The sequence below is a fragment of the Anser cygnoides genome, chromosome 1 (assembly GCF_040182565.1).
Source record: "Anser cygnoides isolate HZ-2024a breed goose chromosome 1, Taihu_goose_T2T_genome, whole genome shotgun sequence".
NCBI lineage: Eukaryota > Metazoa > Chordata > Aves > Anseriformes > Anatidae > Anser > Anser cygnoides.
Window position 1 is genome coordinate 89,010,383 of NC_089873.1, and position 18,683 is coordinate 89,029,065.

At 36.0% G+C, this 18,683-nt stretch overlaps 1 protein-coding gene across 8 annotated transcripts in view; it reads right to left on the minus strand.

Moving 5' to 3' along the window:
* The window catches only part of EPHA6 (EPH receptor A6), a 517,785-nt gene that overhangs the window by 484,975 nt on the left and 14,127 nt on the right, over positions 1-18,683 (minus strand). The gene's annotated exons all lie outside the window — the stretch shown is intronic.

Sequence of the window (18,683 nt, forward strand, 5' to 3'; positions counted from 1 at the left end):
CAAATCACAACACATTACTGATGCCTCATCATTAAATGGTGCCTGAATAAGCAAGCATGATTTTGCAATCCTTTGCCTGGAAATCTAGAAAGTCTGCATGTGGACTTGAGCACTAAAGCTAAGAAAATAAGGAAAAACATCTTCAAAAGAAAGATATTTGAAAAAAAACCCAAACTTTCAAGAAGGAAATGCAAGTTATACAATACACAAAGTATAATTCAGAACAGAAAGACTAACAACTTTTGAGTGGGTATTTTAGCTGGAATATCACAATGCTGAAAGTTGTTACAATTATTTTGCAGATCTTCTGGCATATTTGTTTTTTTTTTTTAATATATGACAGAATGTTCATGTTTGTAGATTACAAAATATTTCTGCACTATTCTAATATGTTAAATTACACTATCATCATTTTTCTCTTCCTGTCAGTAACAATGCAAAGATTATACAGAACACAGCTCATAGAAATAAAGAAGCTGGCTGTAAACTAAATACGTAGTACATGAGATATCATACCTACGTGTACTACTGCCCTCTAATGGAATTGTTTAATCTGACCCTCTAATCTAATTTAAAAAATGTAAATTATGATTTAACATAAAATTAAGTATGGTATAGTGCAGTTGATTTTAATTGTCAAGTTAGTATGTTTTGAAGGCTCAGTTCCTCCTTACAGCCCACAAACACCCATTCTCCTTCTGATAGCTAAATGATGGAGAAAAATTAAGCTATTAGTTTGGAACATGATACCACTTTGCATACATTTTGGGGTTTTATACCGTTGCGCATTATCTTCCACCTCTGATCTGCACATTGATTATTTAGACAATAAACTCTACAGCTATCTATAATATTTCTATAAAGCATTTACGTCGTTATGAGTAGATGTCAGGTAAGGTTTTTTTTTTTTTTTTTTGCCTTATGGAATAGACACATCAGCATGCAAACCGTTAGGACTTGCCAGCTTCTTAGATGAAACTTGGCCTAACACCTTCCTTTGTCTCTCGTATTAGTAGCACTTAGAATTCTATATTTGACTGTATGTTGACTTTTAACTTCATATTGAAGTAGCCTTATCAGCAAATTTACAGTCAGGTAAAAAGCTCAACATTAACCAAATAAATTTTTAATGATTTATCTGAATAAATAAATGACATTTTAAAAAGGATATTCCACAAAGGGGAGGGTTCTACTTCTGTCTTCTTCAATGCTTCACCAGTTTATGAAGCTTTGTGAATAACTCAAAGACAAATTTAACCTTTTATTTTACATGCCCTTTTATTTCCAAAAAATGGAATCCCTGTCCCTACTGAGATCATTGCTTCTGCTGATTACTTACAAAGCTGTGATTTACACTTGTTGTAGTATTTGCTGTTTACATCAGGCTACCAAACTCTTGCTCCAGAGCCTCTTCACATTTGGCTGGTGAAGCATCAGCTTCCTCTATCACCCTCCAAGCAACAATGTACTGGGGATCTGTCACCTCCAAAAAACTTAAGCCAGTGGGTTTTGACATTTCCTTTTCATAGACAAGACCAAGCACTCAGCTGGTTTCTGAGAATATTTCAATTCATCTTAGGAGTTTGTTTTCTTTTCTCCATGTCTTCCTCCCTGTCTCTCAATCAAACCCAGACAGCACAGGCAATTTATAAATATATTTGCTTCTCAACTGAGATTCTGTCTTGCTATTTATCAAGTAATATTATGATGAGATTTTAATTCTTTCATACATGATTATATAAATAAAAAGCACTGGAACTTACTGCAAAACCTATGGACTTGCAGGCAGAAACTGACTCTTGAAAGCAGTGTCAGGGTATAATATGTTGTTTCGCTTTCATGATTTTTGTGGTAGCAGGGCAGTGATTTAATAAATATTGAGGTATTCAAAACTAATACTTCGAAGGAACAAGAACCAAAATACAGGAAGGAAAACTAATTCATTTCTTCAGTGAAAATTGAATTAATTAATTCCTTGCCTGAATTAATCAAGTACTACCTGAAAGCTCAAAGCTATATATTAAAAAACTTAAAAACTGGTGTGAATTCATCACTGAAAGTATGCTAAATTCAAATGTATGTGAACCATGTTCTAATATTTCATGCATATATTCACAAAATGATCCCCATCAAATAACTGAGTTTGCTAAATACAATTTTTGATATATTTTTACCTACTAAGCATCTTTTATGGTCACATATGCTCACCTATAGCCACCAAATCAGCTAGAACCTCAAACTGGAGAATTCAAACAACCAAACAGCAAATAACCAGAACTAGAATGGCAGCGCTTTCAAAGTCAGAAATGAAGATCATTAAAATTAAGGCTGCCATTGCAACAGGATTTCTATCAAAAGACATAAAAAAATTACCAATCAGAAATGTGCAAATGATGGCAGATCAAGTAAACAGTAAATTTATGACAAAGAAATACAAACCCCTGTAAAGCTGTGAAATCAACAGGAGCTGCTATACAAATGAGGACACAGATAAAGTAATAAAATCCTCACACACTTCACTGATTTGGAAATATCTACACAATAGACTTCAGCATGGGACAGATACCCGAGCTAGCTTTAAATGAGGTAATTAAGAAACAGTCTATCCCCAGCAGCACAGACCTGATGGCAGACAAATTTGCACTGCCAAGAAGCTTCCAACTCACAGCTCCTTGGCAGAAAATTCACTCCGCCCAAAAAAATCCAGACTAAGAGGAATGCTCGCATGTATACATCTGAGTTACATACAGGAATGAACGCTTCTCTGCTGGCTGTAGAATGGTGTCATTTTCTAAGGAACTGGAAATACACATGCACAGTGACTGAAAAGAGATGGTAGACACTACACGCATGATGTTTAAAATGAGAACATTCTCCAAAAAGTTAATGGAACCAGGAAGCTTTATTTACTGACCCTTGTCCCCATGCCTACTTGCTTATGCTCCTTTCTCTGCCTTAAAATGTTCCATTCCTCTGAAATGAGACTTCATGCAAAGAGGTCATTATGGACAAGCCATTAGCTGCCAACATAAGAAAAGTGGATGCCTGGAACTACTGAAATTAACATTTACGAAAAAAAACACCTATAGATAAATTGGTTGCAACTAAGCAATGTTATTGACACTTCTGACACTAACCTCCATCTGTAGGAGCCAGATCTTTGAGGTGATGCAGACTGTAGAACTTTGAGTGAACAAGAATGAAAGAACGTAGTTCTACCATTACAGTCATGCATGTCCCAATTCAAAATGAACCTTTAAAAAATCTCTTTCAATAAAAAGAACTTAGATTTAGCACTTGCATATCTTTCTTTAACTAACTAAGCCAAGAATGTTGTCACTTGGGCAACAATAATGTACTGACTTAAACATGCAGCTATAAACCTATTGTTTTAGTTAACTGCAGAGTTTGTACATAGAAGTTAAAAGCGTTCGGCTTTGTTTTCCAGTATATTCCTTAATAGATATTACACCATTATAACTCATTATGCCGTAATGAACTCCATTTTCTTTTTTTTTTTTGACATATCTTACATTGCTATTATTAGACTTTACAATTGAAATTAATCTTTTTAGAAGTTTTGCCCAGTCCTGAGGGAACTGCTTTATTTAAAATTATGATGATCAGAGCTCTGAGGACTGGCAGTGTGGATTTTTAATTCTGATTCCAAAATACTGCTCTGGAGATGAACTCCACAATCTTGTCTGTACAACAAAGGAAAAACCGAACATTCGTGTCACCCATTTCTTTTCTCCTTTCTTCACACAGCTGCAGACAGTCTGACCTACGAGTTTTAAAAGCATTAAGGATTTCAGCCAAATTACTTCACGGATTCATAGTCTGACATCAGAGTAGGCTATCAGATCACCTAGATTGACCTCCCACTCATTGTAGACTAATATATTTCACCATTACCTCTATACTGGGCACAATAGCATACTTTTTTTTTATTTATTTATTTTGTCTAGGCATGTTGTAACAACCTGGTTGGCCTGGCAGCATGCTTGCCCTAGCTGTCTGCTGGCTGGGTTGGCCAGCAAGCCAATGCCAGGCTCACGGATGTAGGATCTCTCTGCTGTGCAGGGTAAAAGATGCACAAGTAGCAGATGGAAAGTTTCACTATCTTCCAGTAGGGCAGTTATGACTGATGATATCCTGAGACAGGCACGATATTTTTTGCTCTGAGAACTTACTTATCAATTGTAATCAGTTCACATTTAGAAGATGAACACCCTGAGCTTCTCAAGTCTCTCACTTCCAGCCCCCAAGACAGTTGTTACAGCTCTTTTCTGAAGTGACTGCACTCTTTTTCAATTTTGATGGCCTTTTTTTCTTTCATTTTTTGAAACAAGGATCACCTAAAGTATTCTGAAGTCATTCCTTCTAACAATACTCATTAAGATAAAGAACCTTCCCAATTTTCATATCCTGTTTATATATCCCAGGTCACATCAGCCCATTTTTTACGGCAGCACAGCACTCATAGGCAGCTACTAATCTATCAAGATCACTGTCCTTTGCTGAATTGCTCCTTTTCACCATTATTTGTCAATTCAGGTTGCATTTTTCTTCTTGAATATACATTGATCCATTTGTTTATATTAAAACACATTTTACTTTTAAGGGCTGACCTTTACTAAGTGATACAGTCTGGTTTCTGTCTGCACATCCTCTTTATTTACTTACCGCTCTGCTACTCTTTTGTCAGCTGCTGGCTTTATTCCCATGTTACTAATGAACAGTGTTGACCAGTCAGAATTTTGAATGCTGCATAAAGAACATCTCCAGTTCTGTGATTTACCAGTCACTGAAAAATACTTCACGGCTTCTTAGACCCCCATTTATTAATTCCACTTTCTACTTTCAGAAGCTTTCTACTGTCAGAATACTCTGTGGTATTTTGTCATCCTTTACAAAATCTAAACATGTTACCTCTGTGGTTTGTCTGCTTGATGGAGAAGGAAAGAAGAGATAAGCAATATGCGAGTTATCTTTGGAAATTAACATGTAATCAACTGGGAAAAAAAATAATAATGATTTAATTGTTTGGTTTTTGACCAGTCCTGTTTTCTATGAAACAAATGAACTGACATCATTCTATATATATCAACTAAATCCTTTTCCAGCATTTCCATTATTTTGCATGCCACAGCTATCTGGCTTAGGCAAGATTAACGAGCTGCAGCAATAAAGGACTGGGAGCCCCTGTCTAGATAGCAATTCTGCAGAAAAAGTATAGGGGGGTCATAGCAAATCACATAGCAAACAAAGTATCAGCAATGTTGTGTGACTGAGACAAATAAACAGGATTAGAGCCAGTGAAAAACAAAAAGCAATCCTTCCCCTCTCTTCAACATGTATAAGCCTTTTGTAAGGGAGTTCTGTACCTGGTTTTCAGTGCCTTCCTTCAAGAAACACAAGGATCACTTGCCAAAAGAGCACCAGAGAGCAACATGAATGACGAGATCTCTAGAAAGGCTGTGCTCTGGAAAGTCCTGACTGCTCTGGAGTCGTGCATCTTGGAGGTTAAACTAGAGAGGCTATCCAGTCACAGTCCTCAAGTGTATCGAAGGCAGTTAAAGCCAAAGAGAATGATCTGTTCTCTTTATTAATGGTTAACAAGGAAGAAGAGGTTTAAATTACAGAAGAAAAGAGTTTTATGTTAGACTGCAGGAAAATCCTTACTTCCCCTATAGTTGTAGAGAAGAGGGATAGTTGAGACTAATTGGGAAGTTGGGGAATCTCCACGACAGAAAGCTTTTAACACACATTAAACACTGGTTTCTACATAAACTGACGTTGCTTTGGGGCAGAGGGAGCTAAATGACTTCTCAAATCCTCTCCAGCACTGATTTTTTATAAAAATCTAGTTTTCTGGTTAATGGTGCTTCCCTTTTCTGTTCAAACTAGTACTCTAACACCTACGCTCTTCCAGTACTCTTAAATTCCCTGTGTCCCCAAACTCATTAAACTTACCGTCAGTAGCCCAGAGAGCTCCTCAGCCAATTCTTCCAGGACTCTTGGAAGAGAACTTTCTATGCCAGCTGGGGAATACTCCATATTTTTCATGTTATGTGAATAAATTATTAATTTCTAAATTTCTCAATTCTGAACACCTTATTTTCTGCACCTTTTTCTATCAATACTCAATACTATTTACACAATAACTTTATTCATAACGCACTAAGGAAATTCCCCTTATCCTGAGTATTCTGAGACATGGGCTTTTACCTAACACATTTAGTTTAATTTTCAATTTTCTACACTTAATACTTTCTATGGGTATTAACGTCCATGTGTGTAGTCTTTTTCTATTAATTACTACACGTGTTTATATTTCTAATTTCTGCTTTCATGTTACCTCTAAAGTAGGCTGAGCTGTTATCCAAAACTGGCCTTTTAATGCATCAAATGATTTTGCAGTCAAGAATTTTAAAAAGTAATTTCCACACTGACCTTTTTCCTTTTCATACTTGCTCATACACACACAATTAGAATTCTACTCTAATGAATGAAAACAAGTCAGAATATTTTTTCATGAACAAAACCCAACATCTCATTAATGGCAAACTTATCTTTCCAACCTAGTAAGTTATTAGACTGGGTGCAATATTTTTTTAGGGTAGACAACTGTTCTTTAACTCAGTGGCGTTTTACTCTTAGTTACATGAGGTCTCCAGTGAGCGTCTTCAAAAACTAATTCCCTCACAGCACCGTTTTTTCTTTCCATTTATTCCATACAGATGTTTAAGGAATAACTTATCCTGTTTTCTAAATCGATTCAGTTATCTGTTTCAATGTCACTGTTCCCTACTATTACCTGGATACATGTAATTTCGAATCCTGTAGCTCTGTGCTAACAAGATTAAAACAAACAGTATTTATGTAGCATAAAATGCTGCTACCCACCTTTTTCATTCAACCTTCTTACCTATTACCATTCAACCTTATTACCTATTTTCCAGCAGGATCATTTTTTTAATGAAATTAAAATTTATTCTCTTTGTTATATCATTTCATGCTTTCCTACACTTTCTTAGTGCTCCTGCTACTCCAGAGCCAAAACAATTATCTTCTCCGTGCCTTTATGTGCAAACATGCACATACTCCTGAGACTAGAAGGCTGCTCCATCTCTCACCAGAAAGTGAGCCAACATTTTTCATACCAAAAGCTTCATTTTTACTTTATTCTTTCTCATATTGCCTTTCTTTCATTCTGACTTCCTTTTTTCCTTTTTTTGTATTATTGTTGTATGCATTGCCAACCATTGCAGACCACTCAGTTACATCAGGATAACTTCATTGGATTAAGTACTAAACAGAAAAAGCAAGATGAAGCTGATTTATTATTCAGTCTCTTCCTTTTTTTTTTTTTATTATTATTTTTTGGTGGAAAACGGTGTTGAATTTGGATTATGGATTGCAGATTTTTATATGACTGTGCCATATAAATAAGAAAGATAAATAAACCAAAATCTTTACTTCATTCTTGCTACCTAAAACCGTAAGATACCACACTGAGAGATGTAATTTATGTAATTTTTTAAAATGAAAGAGTGTCTTGTACCTACTGAGAGAACTGATGGAGGCAGAGGCAATTGATTCCCGCTGTATCTTCAGTACCATCATTCCATATACTGTCAACCCCCTGAAGCTAAGGAAAGGGAAGCAGCAACTAACCTTGGAATGACACAGTATTTCATTTGAACAATTAAGTGGATGAAACATATTTAAGACCAAAGCTGATTACTATACTCACTGCATATCATTTTTGCAAGCTTATGTGTTCCTTTCTGTTTGCAACTCATTTGCCAAATACTTATTTTTTCAACTCCATATGTTTTTTAGCATTCAGAGAAATAAGCCAGTTCCTTTACAAACATGTAGATTTTTCTATTTGTTATTCATGCTGTGTAATTGATCTTTGATTGCAACATGACATTACTTCAGAAGAACAAATCATAAGCATAATATATGATTGTATCTTTGGAAAGGGGAGCTATATGAACATGCATACAACTTATATTTTCATGAAGAAAAATGCAGTTTTACAAATATTTCCAAATAACAAGGTATGCAGCCATAATGGGATGACACAATACTCAATACTCAGATTCTGAATAAATGTGTTTCAGCACCTCAGAAGTAAAGTTAAATCTCAGCTAAAACCAGCAAGACTTGACACTCAGAATTCTACAGGTAGGCCTAAATCATTTGTTATTTCTATAGCACCAAGGAATTTACATATTTATCTTTTACCAGCGTCTACTAAGACTGCAAAGGTCCACTTCACATCTATATTTTCTTTATCTAGAAATGACTGTTGAAATTATCACTGTAAATTCTGACGGGTACTCAGAAAAGTCTACTGTTTGGAGAAAGCCCTTGGCTTTCATCTTTGGGGAACAATAGACAGCAGTCCTTATGTGTTATTTGAATAAAAAGACAAAAATTAGAACATACAGTCAGCTTGTTGTCTACATTTGTCTACAAAAATAGGCCACATTTACTGTGGCTTATTTTTAGTATTTTAACACCTGTCTTTCTAAAAGAAGGACAGTATATTTTTAAAAAGTAACAAGTCTGTGGCTACAGGATGCCAGACTTTAAGCTAAATTTAGGGTCTAAAATATCCAAACACAAACATTTCTTATTTTAACAATAGAACTTTACTTCCTTCCTAATGCCACTTTATTGTAACAAACAATTCTTCAACATACTTCAAATGCTTATCAAAATGCTCTGATGAACAATTATTATCATTTGTAATTTATAACCGGTATGTGGCCCATTGAACATACCTATATCATTTTAAGTAGAGGTATGACAAGATATGATTGATAATTACATTTTTTTAAATGTTGGGATCAGTAAATATTCAAAATGCTGGACAAATTTAAATAAGTTTTATAAAGTTGGTGCTTAAGATATTGTAAGATAAAGAACAAAGATAGATGGGTTTATTTTAAAGACACGAAAATACTTACACACAAACCAAATAATGGTAAACTTTTACGTTATTTATTTCCATCACTTTTGTAGTCTGTTTTTAATAGCATTAGTCATGTAGAATAGTGCGCAAATGCTTAATTAAAAAAAATAATAAAAAAATTGGAAACAAATGATTAATTCTAAATATTAGTCAATTATGCCTAACCATTTTTGTTTAAATGAAGGTTGTTTCTGCTCAGACATCACATAACAGGCAGAGTTCATACTTGAAGTAGCCTCAGTACAGCTAGAATAGAGACTACTTGACCAAGTATTAGCCTTTAAAATTATTTGAGACAAAGAAAGGTATGAAAGCTTTGTAGCAGCTTCCTGTACAAAGCATCTTGTGAGATTTATTTCTCTGACATTAAAAAAAAAAAAAAGGAATAATCAAGTGAGTGAAGGCAAGAAAAATGACCTTTGTCCTGTTTTGTAGCAGCACTCAGAAGAGCCCCTCTGCATGATGGCCTACAGCAGGAGCTCCTTGCTGTGGAACTTAACTAGAGGTTGTGTCACCTCCACACTGCCGCAACAGTCCATGCTTCAGTGTTTTTTCTGCACGTGTGTATAGGACTGCTCCAATGGTGAAAGTCCCTCTAAAGCAACTTATGAGGGACAGAAGTGTTTAAATGGATATTCTATATTGACTTCCTTTTTCAATATCACACAACTTGAATCCCTGTTAACAATACAGACAAACATATCAAAGACATAGGAGCAATTAAACAATTTATCAGTCATGGGCACATAACATCATTCAGTAGAAGATACAGGCTTCCCCAGTAACATGGGTGCCACATTTCATTTCATGAATACAGTGTGGAGCCATGGGCATCATCCTGACACATTGTGTCACCAAAGCGTGTAGAAAATGTAGCTATTGTGCTCAAATACATGACAATTTATACACTGAATTTTTTGGGGAGATAATAGTTACAAACCCATATTATACACAGTTAAATCTTAACTACGTTATTTTACTGCTTCACAAGCTGTTTTGCCCTAAGACAACTGTAAACATCTGTTTTGAGGTCTAACATACATTCTGGCTTCTCTGACATGACTCCTATCCACAAGCACAAGAAAAAATAAAATTACTGAGGTAAAGAGAAAGCATATTCACATTTAGAAAAAAATTAGTTTACTTCAGAAACAGATGAACCCCCAACTTTTCCTCAGGTAACTGTGAAATAGAGACAGAATAGGTAATATCCTCTCCCTCCTAGCCTATAATACAGATTTTTCCCAGGAGCACAGCGTCAAAGTGATTTCAAAGTGATTTAGTTGAACACTGCACTGCTGAACAGGGGAATAAGACAGGAGGAGGTTCTCAAGTCCACAGACCAGCCAGAAGGGACTAATTCCTATATTTGTAACGCATCAGTAGGGGCTGAGTGCTGCACTGTCAGCTCCGCAGTACAGGCAGCGAACACAGAATTGAAGAGTAAGTCTTGGCTGGTAGAAGCAGACTGTTGTACTTTACTGGACTCTGCACAAGGTGTAAGATGGGAAGAAAGACTTTTCAGATACCAGGGAAACAGTGTGATCTTAAGCATTGACTCAGCTTTCATTTCTAAGGCATTTCTTTTCAGGAGGGATTCATGGCAAAATGATGTGAGATAAATTAATGCAGGTCACAGGTCCAGAAAATAATACCGGACATGGTGTTATGTCACATACCTGTATTATTTTCCTAAGCTTTTCATTTCACGTGTGAGATACAAAGAAGTCAGGAGCTAACCCTAATAAAAACAGGAGTCACAAAATTATGATAAGAGCCTAGCTGCCCTATGTAATAATTTTCATTCTGACTTGAAAAAGCTAATTGATATTCAATTCACCATCATGTTCATGTCAACAGTAGATTACTGGGCAGATTTTCCTTAATGAACATGAACACCTGACAGTTTTGTCAGCTATGTTTATTAACCTGACTGTATCTTCATTAGGGAAATTAGAAACAAGTGAAATTCAGACAAATGGATTTTTCTTTCCTTGCACTGGTAAAGTACAAATGACTTGCGTGTTGAAGCCAATCCTACTAGACTGTGACTTGGTTTGTGGAGTCATGATGCTAAATTTAATATTCTCCACTTTACTGTTAACCTTTTTTGTTCTGCATTCTCCCATGCATTTGCTTTTATGACTTTTACTATACTAACTTTTTTTCAAGTGGCGATAAAACAAACAAAAAGGCTACATGACAACAATCCATAAGTGAAAAGGATACACAAAAGGTTTCAGAAAAATATAGCAAAATGTATATGGAACTGTCAGTCAGACTAGTTATGAAGTTAATGCTTCTGTAGCTATTATTCTTATACTCTACATTTCTTGGGATTTCCTCTGTTCAAGTGGTACAGAAACTTCCCATGGGAGTTGATAGGAATAATCAAACCCACCTTATTAGAAACAATATTAGAATTATTATGATACTGTTATTATATTATTCACCCATTCTTTCTCCCACTGCACTGATCCAAAGACCTAGCCCCTCTATTAGTAAAGCATAAAATTGTATAGCAAGGGTTTGTTCCCTTTGTCCCATGCAAAGCCGGAGAGATTGACACAGAGATACCTTCAACCAGGTGACCTGTTTCTTTTCAAGTGGAGTGAGAACCAAAACCAGTACAGACCTTTTCCTTTTAAAGGAAGAAGTTTGGAAGAGAACAGCTCATAGTGACAGACGGGGAATGGGAAGATAGATGGCCACTGCTTACTCAAGTAGTTACTTAATAACCATGATAAAAAATAAGCTGTTTGGTCCCTCTGAGGAATAAACCAGGAAGATGTTAGGAGAGGTACAAAGGCTGAAGCAACTCAAGAGAGCTCATGCTTGACTCGCAGCACAGCTCCATGAAGAACTGTTGGGAGCATCTCTAACACTTGAACTGAGATAAGGGCCCGCTCCAGGCTTTCTGGCCGGGTGCTTGAGAGTGCATATTGCCGCAGCTGCAGAGCATGCTGCTTCAGACACAGCTGAAACCAGGAACCAGGAGTCTGAAGCTGTGACCTACATGAAAATCAGATGTGGGAAGAAGAGCCGTGAGACAAGCAGGTGGACATTTCTGTGGCCACAAGATGTAGAATTGGTCTCAGGAGGATAAGCGGTGGCACAGACCTGTCCCCTAAAGCTGAAGGCTCTTTACCACCCTCTGTCTTCTACTACTTCTGTAGTTCAGCTTAACTTCTTAAGTCTAGGCTGTTAAATAAGAGTTTACCTACATTCAGTCAGTATTTTTATGTCACAGAATGAGATAGGAGTCATGCCTATTTTGCAGACAGAAAAGCTACGGTACAGAAAGCAAAGAGCTCATACAGCTCGTAAATGGCAGATCCATCTCCAGCCATTTGTTTCAGTAGTCGACTGGCCTGCTCTTGAAAGCTAAGAATGTCTCCATGAAGTGGCACAGAGGGTGAAAAAGCATATCCACCCATATGGAGTTTAATCCCCATATGTTGCGTTGATGCAGTTTGAACTACCACCCAGATTTTATTCACAAATCATACAAATGAGCCTCCAGAAGAGACAGGATGTTAACATAATCCACTGCAGATCTATAGCAATGCTATAAGCCTGATGAAATTAGTATTCATACTCAAGTACAAGGACATGCTCCCTAACCTCCCTACTGACCTGAGAAAACGAGAGAAATACAAAGGATTGGGGAGGGCTATCAAGCCCACATTTGTATTTTTTTCAGCTTGTTAAAGGTGATGTGTTTAGTAATGGTTTTAGCTGTCAGCGGTTAAGGCAAGTTATCAGTAGAGCCACAAGCTGTGGGCATATATGAGAGCAGAAGCAGTCAAGACTTTCAAAGGTGTCAGTGCTCTCAAGTAAAATGATCAATTTGCCTCCTTTGAATTCTGAAGTGGCATCTCATTTGCTTAGTAAGTCACCCACTTTGGAAGTAAAAGGTTTACTATAGTTGGCCTTAAGGCTGGGTTGTACACGACATACAGAAAAAGAGTCTAGAAGTCTAGAACGGTGAAAAAAAAAAACAAACTTCCAGAAAGGAACTCAAATGCAACTTGGAAATCATGAGGTTAACAGTTGACTATTAAATATTATTATTTTAATGCAGACGTTCAAAATATACCAAAGTAAATAAAACTTATTAGAAAGAAGAGTTGTTCCACTCATGACAAATACTCCCAGAGATATCCCAGGTTTATATTCATGATGATAAAATGCTTTCTATCTCCTTTGATTAAATATCCGCACAGCCAGTCAGTTTAATGTTTTTCAGCTTTGTAATTCTCTCTTTCTCTGAGTTAGTCTGTCACTTTTTCTACCAGCTCTTCATTTATAATTTATGGTGTCAAGCACCAAGCTTTCACAGCATGAACATTTTCCAGGTGCTAGGTCAGGCTGTCAAACTAAAGTACATGCTAATAATTGGTAGCTTTGAAATTCTTAGTCTCTTACTTATGGTGGAACATCAGCATGAAAGCTCAATTGTTTTTACAAAATAATCAGGTTTGCAATACTTGCAATGTTATCAACACATAAATATACAGCATCCTGTCATTTACTTGACAGTAAATAAATTTTGACTATCTAACCAAAAATCAAATTGCTTGAAAAGATTGGATGGCATGGAAGTGCTCATCTCTACTACATACAGACTTCAAGCTTTGAGTGATATACTTTTAAAGCACATACATTCAGATTAAGATTCCAAAGATAACTGAAGAGCATAAAATAGATCTGAGAACGCCATTGTTCATGTAGTAAACTGGTATGCCTGTCCTGTTGAATAAGTAGTCTCATATTCATCAGTATATAGTTACAATCCTTTTTTTTTTTTTTTTTCCCTTTTGTGACTACGTGGTAACCAAATTGGAGAAAGTAAACTCTTTTCTGATATCACATCAAGAATAGAAAGTAAAAAGACTCTGCTTTTCTGTCTTACTTCAGAAATTTCTTTGAATTTTCTACAGTGCAAGAGTTGATTTGAATATGATGCAGGGAACATTTTTCAGTACATCTTTTCCTAGTCCGTGGCTCTTTAAAATTAAGCATCAGAAAAAATGTTGTAACCTAACAGTATAATACTTTTATAAAAAATAATAAAAGCAAACAAACTGACTGCTAAAACAGTGCAATGTAAAAACAGTCACTTCTGCTAAGGCTGAAAATAGTCTGTTTTGTACCAAGGGGTAGCCGTGTGTAACACACACAAACATGGAAGGAATTTGTGAGACTTCCATTGACCTGAAATGAACACATCTGGGGCACAACAATTTGGCAGGTACAGCGCTGCATCACTGCTGCCGGAAATGCGGTAGTGCTCTTCAACCGGCTTAGTTCAAAGCACTGCTTCCAAGGCTTGTCATTGCAGATTGCTGGAGTGCTGCCAAGGGACTTTGAAGGCAATGCAAAATATAGACTATATAATACTACATCCACACTGTAACTTCACAATATGGGAACTCTTATATTTGAATGATTATCACAAACTTAATGTTTGAATTAAAATCTGCTTTATATCATTTCTCTTGGAAACTTCTTTTCTTCTCTTTAGCCATTCTGTCTGAAATGTTTGAGCCCAGAAAATGAGAGAAGGGTATAAACAGCACCATGACTGTGGAGATGTGTTACTCTTAATGGAAAAACAGGGAATAATTTCAAAATTCTTCTTTGCTCCTAACTGAGGACTACATTACCTCAACCTTACCTTGGAGGGCCATCCAGTATATCTATGAATCCAGTGTATTTGTCTATGAACTAGCATGATATACTTTTTACCAACATAACAAAGACCAAGCCTGAAAAACTACTACTGCCCCTGCACTTCTTCCCAATAAAGTTCTTTGTATGTAAATACTTTGAAAAGCATATGAAGAATGCACTTTAACTTACACTGACCCCTTGTTTAAGGTCCTAACATATGCAGTTCCACAGAAATGTTTTGTTTTCGTCTTTGACTAAAGATTTTACCAGACATAATTAAAGCACGGAGAAAACTGTACTGCAGAGTAACTTACACAGAAGATCATCAACATAGCATGTTAAGTACTATGAATGAAGCCTTCCAAAACTGTATGTATTACTATTCTAGTTTTCTAGAAAAGAAACTCACCACAGCATGGCTACATGCTTGCTTAAAAGTCACAAAAAAAGAAAAAAGAAAAAAAAAGAGAGAGATGGGAAATGAATCAGCTAGTGTGACCCTGCCACCTACCCCTGGATTTACCTCACCTTTTTAGGTGTCATGGAAGTCTTACAGAGCAGATGATTCAATGGCTGTGCTTTGCCAACAAAAGGTCCCTGATTTTAAAGCGTAGCATCTCTACCTGCACAGTCAGTCAGAGTCTAATTGGGACTACAATGGGTTTGGAAGTAAAGCTGGAGAAATGGAGTATGGTGTTATCTGCAAAAGACACAAACACCAAACTAGCAAGGAGGAACAAGTACAAGGGAAAGACAGAAAATCAGTTGTTAGTGGAAAGGCCAAGGGCCACCCAGAGCAACAAACCCTAACAACTGAAGGTCAGTTTGTGAAGGACAGACATTTTTATCCAAAGGCACAGTGAGTGGATTTGACAGTTAAGAGAAGACCCCATGAACGATGAATATTGTGGGAACAGAAGTTTGATGAAGGTGGTTAAGGACCAACAGACTGATGACACCCACAGAGAATGAGATTGGATTGAGTGGGTGGACGACAGCAGTCAGACAATGAACTTTGCAGGAGCATAATGTGAATTGACGGGGCTAAAAGGACATACAATGGACTTAAGAGTGCCCAAAGATATATAGAGGAATCTGAGGGAGAAATGGCTAGCCTAAAGACAAACATTTCTATAGGAAGGCTTGATGGGAAGGAAAAATGAAAATGAATTATGTTGAATAGCAAAATAATAATACACAACAGAACTGGGGTTGTAGGAAAATGTGGATTGGAGAGTGTTACACAGTCTCCAATGCATTGAAAAGTGTTAATGGATAGCTGGGCTGTGCAGGAAGATCATAAACATTGGCTCTGTTAAAAAGAAACATATTTATTATTCTTTGCACATCAGGAGTGATGTAAAAGTTGGAAAGGGGAGGCAGCTAACAGGTTTTGCACATATTTGCTTTCACTAAGGCAACTTGTCATCAGAACTGTATCTAAAATCCTGAATATATCATCCATAACGGATTTGTCTAAAATTTAAATCACAGTCTTTCAAAATATGGCAATTCACAGGACATACTAAAACTAAGACAACTGAAGCTGTCTTTCCCTTCTCATTTGAGACTGCATGATAAAAGCCTGTCTACAAGAAACAAGGTTTCACGTTCAGTAATGATAGAGTAATTCTGGAATAAACATAGTATCATCAGTAGAGCTAACACAGGATAATTGAAGGCAGTTGAATCTAAGAACAGTTTCAGGCCAAAAATATTTTGTTACTTACCTACATGTATTTTTTTCTCTACCTATAAAAAAGGGTGAGATTATAACCAGCATTAAATCAGAAATTAGATGGAGAGAATCAGTGTTGAAATGAAATACATTAGGATGAAAATTAGGTATATACTTGGAACACAAGTTAAAAAAAAAGATAAAGGGATATTATATCTGAAATTGAGTACAGATTTATATCTAGATTATATTATAGATTATATAAATCTATATATAGATTTACATATATTTCATAAACACATACCTACCTAAGGTCTTCTCTTACAAGAGCTAGCTACCACATTATCTGAGAAGTTCAAAAACTCATTGCTCTCAGTTTTCCACATGTTCAAAATCAGTCTCAGACTATAAATATACTATCTCATGGCAGGTTTCTCTACTGTCTACATGAATGCAATCAATTATTGCTTAACGTTGTTTCCCACCAACAATAATGAATGACTTGATCAGAGTCTCAGTTTACTTTTTTGATTGTCTACAGTCCCTTCATTTCCTGTGCTTGCTCTCAATCAGAATAAGTGATTTAAATCTCATACTTAATTTAAAACAGATGAAGGGGGAGTTTATGATGTTTCATTCATGTAAATGCCAAATTTATAACAATGAATATTATCTTTTATATTGCTATACAGTTTAATTTATTTCATCTAAGAGCAATAAAACAGAGTAAGTACTGAGCGATCCTAATAGCCAAGAAGAATCAAATTATGGAAGAAAAAGCTGACATCTGAATTATAATGCATTAAGGTAAAATTACAGCTGAATTTGAGTGTAATTTCATTCAATTTGACTTTGAGAATGCAGTAATTTTTTCAGGCTTATTTCAGAATTATGCAAACCAAAAAGTGTTTTGAAACTACAAAAATTATGAAATATGATTTGTATTTTTATAGCCAAGATATTATTAAATTACTATTTGTGTGGCAACACCATTTTAGTAGTGAATGTTCTAGCTTATTATGTACATTCTGTTGCATAAATGTCAGAAATAAATCTGAGTTAGGAAACCGAAACAAGCTGTAAAAGCGTTTTTAGCTGCTTTAAACAGAGAGCAAAAGAGGTGAGGAGGTACATAAAAGGCATAATCTGAGACAGATAGTATTTAACTGTGCAATTCCTCAAAGATTAGTCATGAGACCGATCTTATTTAACATTTAAGTAATGTCCTTGGCCAAAGTAGGTTTGTTCTAATGAAACTTTTTCATGGGAAAGTTGAGAGAGAGTTGAGTCAATGCAGCTGAAGGCTGGAACACTATGTGGGGACCTATGGGGACAGAAGGAATTATTCCTTGTATCTGGCATAATAAAAAAGGGAGGACATTAAATACAAATAGTAAGACAATCCAAAGTGAGCTAAAAATATTATAATTTTTTTAATGAATCACGAGCTTAGTGGCAAACATATTAGCTGGCAACAAGACAAGCAAGGCCCAATCAAATAATGCAGAAAAAAAGGAGACAAATTCTATCACAGAAAGTGCCAGGTATAGAAATACTACTATTGCACAAAGTACTAGTAAAATCAAGCCCAGAAAGCCACACAGAGTTCTGGGCACCTTTGCTCAGGAAAGAATGAGTTTAAAAAGGAAGAAGAACAGGCAAAAGCAACAGTAACTGTTAACAGTGCTAGCACAGGAATAAATGAGTAAGCACTGACTACTAGCAAATGTGGCTTATAAATACACACCAATATCACAGTAGTGAAGTACTAAACAACACTCCAATGGGGGCAATCAGGGAAGATAACAAACTAGACTTAAGATGAAAACTAATCAATTCTTTCTATAGAATGATATGAGGCATTTGATTGTGGTAACAGTCCTCCTTTCCAACTCTGTGTTCCAGTTACAGTCAACAGAGCCACTCCATGCTGAGTGTAAGCAGTCTTAGCACGTATCACTAATGCAAATACTATTTTCTCTGTCAAGAACAATTAAAAAAAATAAACTTTCAATGCCAGTAACGTTACAGCAATTTTTTTCCCCCACCTCCAAGGAAATGAAGCCACTTGCTGAATGATAAACTGACTCTTCCATTGCTGATTTCCTTTCCTACTTTCAAAGCTGATGACAACCTCTCCCCTCTCGCCCCATTTCCTTTTGGAACACAGTAACAAGCACTTAAATAATTCTTGAACCCTCTTCACAGAACTACAATATAGATCTTCCTGAACTACTACATTTATCTTTAACATAAGTCTCCAAAGGACATAACCCACATTATGGACTAATAGCCTGTAAAACTGAATTTTATGAACTGTAGCAGTTTTGAGCAATA